The 5,780-nt window shown below is 42.6% G+C and overlaps 1 long non-coding RNA gene across 1 annotated transcript; it reads left to right on the top strand.

Moving 5' to 3' along the window:
* The first annotated feature begins 378 nt into the window (after positions 1-378).
* Positions 379-2,914, top strand: LOC308568106. The gene is made up of 3 exons (XR_014000437.1): positions 379-424; positions 1,355-1,526; positions 2,401-2,914. It is a non-coding gene; the product is annotated as an uncharacterized lncRNA (long non-coding RNA).
* The last annotated feature ends 2,866 nt before the right edge of the window (positions 2,915-5,780 follow it).

Genomic DNA, 5,780 nt, shown 5'->3' with positions numbered 1-5,780 from the left:
TGAATTGCACATATGAAAGCCAGAAGTCAATATCCAGCTTTAGTAGTTAAAAGTAGTTCAGAGCTCAGCTAGGCTTACATTCCAGTTTCATCACTCTTAACTGTGTGACCTTGGGCAAGTTACTTAACTTCTCTGTGCCTCAGATTTTTCATACATATAACAGGACTGATACGAGTACCTACCCCATCAGGGTTAAATGAGCTACTAACTGTACAGCCTTAGTATAGTACCAGTCACATGTCAAGCTCACATCTAAATATTAGCTTTCTGGGGTATTTTTAAAATATTTTTTCTTGATTGATTTTGAGAGAGAGAGAGAGGAAAAAACATTGATTTGTTGTTCCACTTACTTATGCATTCATCGATTGCTTCTTCTATGTGCCCTGACCGGAGATGGAACCCTGCACATGCAGACTCAAAAGTGGTGAGAACCCCCCTCTCCATTCATGTTCTCCCTCTCAGTTCTGACTCCCCCAAACAGACCACAAGCTCGGGGTGGGGGACAGGTCACAGGCTGCCCTTATACGTCTGTAGCATAGAGCACAATTCTTTATTTTTTTAATATGTCTTTATTGATTTTAGAGCATGGAAGGGAGAGGGAAAGAGAGAGAAACACCAATGATGAGAGAGTCATTGATTGGCTGCCTCCTGCACCCTATGGGGGATCGAGCCCGCAATGCGGGCATGTGAGCTGACTGGGAATCGAACTTCGATCTCCTGGATCATAGGTTGATGCTCAACCACTGAGCCACACCGGCTGGGCTAGAGCACAATTCTTGGCAGCAAACAGACATTCAAATATTCTGATGACAAATCTTAATTCATCAAATCCTATCAATCAGCAATGAGGAACTGCCCAAATTATTTTGCGGCATCAAATATGGCTTGGCCATCCACCAGGAAATAATTGACAAAGATAAGCAGCATCTTTAATTTCATGACAAAGAAATTTTACCCATTTGGCAGCAACTTGCAGGAAAAGTTGGAGCTAAAACATCTTCCAGGATATTTACACAGTTATGTGCACCTGTATTATTAAAACGAATTTTTCTAGCTCCTTCAAAGCACCTTCATGTAAATCACAGCTCTCTCCACAGATAGATCTCCACTATAAATCATTTTTTGCCCAGCCAGTGTAGCTCAGCGGTTGAGCATCGACCTAGGATCCAGGAGATCGAGGTTCGATTCCCGGTCAGGGCACATGCCCGGGTTGCAGGCTCGATCCCCAGTCGGGGGCGTGCAGGAGGCAGCCGATCCATGACTCTCATCATTGATGTTTCTATCTCTCCCTCTCCCTTCCTCTCTTTGAAATCAATAAAGACATATTTAAAAATATACATATATATTTTTAAAGACAGGAGCAAATGTGACATAAGCAGCAATCTGAAAGTATTGGAGCTTGTGGAGTTTGCCCTCTTGCTGCCCTTGAACCCCTGTGACAACCGGGGCCAACGTGCTGGAGAGTGAGAGACATGCAGCCCAGTTAACCCCTTTACCCCACTGACAGATGGCCAACTAATGAACACGTGAGTGAGGCCAGCCTCCAGCTTACCTGCCAAATGAGCAGAGGAGTGGTTTACCCAAGGTAATACAGTAAGGGAATGAGGCAATAGGTTAATTCACTCAATGAACAAATATTTGTTAAGCACCTATTTACTATGTGCCAGGCTTTGGGAATGTAGCAGTGAACCAAAGAGGCCCTGCCTTGAAGCTGGACACAGACAATGCACACAGAAATGAATATGGGATGTACTGGCTTCTTGCGATCAGTATCGTAAAGCAAAGCTGGGTCAGGGGGCCAAGCGTGATGGAGCTGGGGTGCTGTTTTAGATGGAGGAGGTGACATCTGAGCAGAGACCAGAATGAGGAGAGGGAACTAGCCATGTAGATATCCAGGGGAGGAGAGCAAGGGACAGAGGGAAGTGCGAATGAAAAGACCCTGGATGGGGCTATGACAGCCTTGTTTGAGAAACAGCGATGAGGTCAGTAAAGGCAGATTGCAACGAGCAAGGAGGAAACTGGCTGGAAAACGGCAGAAATGAAGGCAGGAGCCTGATTATGTAGATCCTCAAAATCAAAGTTAGAACTTGGGATTTCATTCTGAGTGATGAGAAGCCAATAGAGGGCTAAGATCAAGGGAGTCACACAATCTGAATTATGTTTTAGAAGGATCTCCTTGGCTACTGTGTAGAGAATAGTTGCTAAGGGTTGGCTGGAGGGGAAAGAGTGGAATCACAGAGGCAGATGGGTGCTGATATGACTTGGACCAGGGTGGTAGCTGTGGAGGCAATAAGGGGTGGTCAAGTTCAATATACTGTGTTGTTTTTTTCATAATGTTTCCTTTATTATTTATTTATTTATTCATCCTCACTCGAGGATATTTTTTCCATTGCTTTTCAGAAAGAGTGGAAGGGAGAGAGAGAAACATCGATGTGAGAGAGACACACTGATTGGTGGCCCCCTGCACAGGCCTTGACCCAGGCCAGGGATTGAACCTGCAACTGAAGTACATACCCTTGGCAGGAGTCAAACCTGGGACCCTTTAGTCTGTGAACTGAAGCTCTAACCACTGACCTAAACTGGCTAGGGCTCAAGATACTGTATTTTATGAATTCTAAGACCCCATTGATTGTAAGATATACTATGGCAGTTCTAAAACAGAGCCCCAAATTCTTTGACACTCTTCTTATGAACAGGTTGGTGGTCTATGTGTCTTCCCCGAGAAGCTGGACAGATTTGTGTACAGTGGAAGTGATGTGGCTGACTTCAGAGGCTTAGTCATAAAAGACCATGTAACTTCTGTCTTACTCACTGGGACACTTGCTCTGGGAACCTTGAGCTACCATAATAGAGAGGCTATGTGGAGAGTCCACATGGAGAAGTCCTGAGAATATATAAAGATTAGATAGATGATAGATAGATAGATTATAGATAGATAGATGATAGATAGATAGATAGGTAGATAGATAGATAGATAGATAGATAGATAGATAGATAGATAGATAGATAGATAGATGATAGATAGATGATAGATAGATGATAGATGATGATAGATGATAGATATAGATAGACGACAGATAGATGACAGATAGATGATAGATATAGATTATAGATAGATAGATGATAAATAGATAGATGATGATGATAGATAGATAGATAGATAGATAGATAGATAGATAGATAGATAGATAGATAGACAGATGATAGATAGATGACAGATAGAGAGCCCCAGTTATTCCTATCATCCCAACCAAGGAGCCAGACATGTGAGTGAAATTGTCTCCAAATGATTCTAGTCTCAAACCCTTAGCCATTCAAGTCTTCCCAGCTGAGTTTCGGGCATTGTGAAGCTGACACAAGCCACCCCTGCTGTGCCTTGTCTGAATTCCAGACATACATAATCTGTGAGCATAGTAAAATGGTGGGTGTTTTATGCAACTAAATTTTGGAGTGGTTTGTTAAGCAGCAATGGATAACTGGAGTGTATACCATTATTACCCATCACTAAAATAACACTGCCAGTTTAATATTCTGCACCATTAATTCCAATTTCAATAACATTATCATGTGAAAAAATGTGCCTCTTCAAATTGATGAAATACACTCTATTTGGGGGTTTTAAAATTTTTATTTAATTTATTTAAACAAACAAAACCAGTTCGCCCATTTCTCCCTTCCCCCTTGCAGCCACCAATCTGCTTTCTGTATCTATGAACTTATGTTTTGTTTTTAGATTCCACATTATAAGAGAGAACATATGGTATTTGTCTTTCTCTGTCTGACTTTTTTCACTTAACATAAAGCCCTTAAGGTTTGTCCATGTTGTTGCAAATGTTTTTTTAATATATATTTTTATATATTTTTAGAGAGAAGAAGGGAGAGGGAGATAGAAACATTGGCTGCCTCCTGCAAGCAACCTGGGCATGTGCCCTGACGAATCCAACGAGCCGCCTTTCAGTGTACAGCACAGGACGAAGCCCAGCCAGCTGAGCCACACCAGGGGCGCTTGTCTCTTCTGTAAGGGGCCTTCTGACAGGTGTGAGGTGACACCTCCTTGCTGTTTGCTTTGCATTTCCCTCATGGTTAGTGGTGTTGAGTGATGTTGAGCATCTTTTCATGTACCTGTTGGCCATCTGTATGTCTGTCGTCTTTAGAAAAATTTTTATTCAGACCTTTTGCCTATTTAAAAATCAGATTATTATTTTTTTTGCTATTGAGTTGTATGAGCTCTTTATATATTTGGATATTAGCCCCTTATGAGATATATGATTTGCAAATATTTTGTCCCATTCAGTATGTTGCCTTTTCATTTTCTTGATGGTTTCCTTCTCTGTACAGAAGCTTTTTTAGTTGGATGTACTCCCATTTGTTTATTTTTGCTTTTCTTAATTGTGCTTGTGGTGTCAGATTTTAAAAAGTCATCTCTGAGACCTATGCCAAGGAGCTTACTGCCTATGTTGTATTCTAGGAGTTTCATGGTTTTAACTCTTATATTTAAGTCTAATCCATTTTGAGTTAACTTTGGTTTATGGTGTAAGTTAGTGATCCAGTTTCATTATTTTGCATGTGGTTGTCCAATTTTCTCAGCACCATTTATTGGAGAGACTATCCTTTCCCCGTTGTATATTCTCAGCTCTTTGGTCATAACTTTATTTACCATATATGTGTGTGGATTTCTTTCAGGGCTCTCTATTCTGCTCCATTGATCTACGTGTCTATTTTTAATGCCAATACTATACTGTTTTAATTACTGTAGCTTTGTAATAGAGCTTAAAATCACGGAGTGTGATGCCTCCAGCTCTGTTCTTTCTAAGGTTGCTGGGCTACAGTATATTTTGAAAGGAAAGAAGGAAGAAAGGAAGGAAGGAAGGAACCAGTAAGATTTGCTGATGGATTTAAGGAGAGAAAGTCAAAAGGGGTGACTCCAAAGTTTTGGCCTGAGCAGCTGGTTAAATGGTGGAACCATTTCCTGAGCTGCACAGAATCCTGGGGGATTGAATGAGTTTATACTGATACTGGTCCTGAAAGGACTGTGCCATTTACATATAGTACAGAAAACGATTTGTGGAGAAGTCCTAACTGGGCTGCCTCCAGCCTGTGTGCCCTCAGATCTGGTCCCTGCCCTCCCTGCTCTGTCCTGTACCACAGAGAAGCTGACTTCTGCAGGGTTCTCTCCAGGTTCCCGAGTCACTTGGCTTCTGGCTGGGTTTGGCCAACAGGAGGCTGGCAGTTGACTGGAGAGTGGGAAGAAGGGAAAAACCATGGTATTTTTCCCCTTCTTTTTCTGGCTTGAGTAGCAACTCCAGTCTCCAGCCATGGACACATCTCTCCTGCCTTTTGTGGCTTCATCTTCCAGCAGGTGACCTCAACCCCTGGGCTCTGGTTTGACCTTCCAGCCAAGGAGCGTCAGCAGTTTCCTGCTCTAGCTGACCTCTGGGTTCCATCACCTGTCCAATTAAATCCCTCCATTAAATCCCCTCTGTATAAATATGTAAAGTCGTTTCTGTTTTTCTGAGCTGACCCTGACCATGGGACCATAGGCTGAGGACCTACATGAAAGCATGCAGGCTCAGGTGAGAAGCAGACACCTTGCACAACTCCCCCTCGCGCAGACTCCCAGGCTCCAGGGTGTTTACCAGCCCTCACCTTGGGATTTGCTTATTGCTGACCTCTGTGCTTTTGTACCAGACATTCCTTCCATCTGTGTGTAATGCATGGTTTTCCTGCGTCCGTGGCAATCTCCCTCTTCAAATCCCAGCTTAGAAACCCTGGCTTTCTCT

Source organism: Miniopterus schreibersii (assembly GCF_964146895.1).
Source record: "Miniopterus schreibersii genome assembly, chromosome: 15".
NCBI lineage: Eukaryota > Metazoa > Chordata > Mammalia > Chiroptera > Miniopteridae > Miniopterus > Miniopterus schreibersii.
This window is presented reverse-complemented; position numbering and strand designations above follow the sequence as displayed.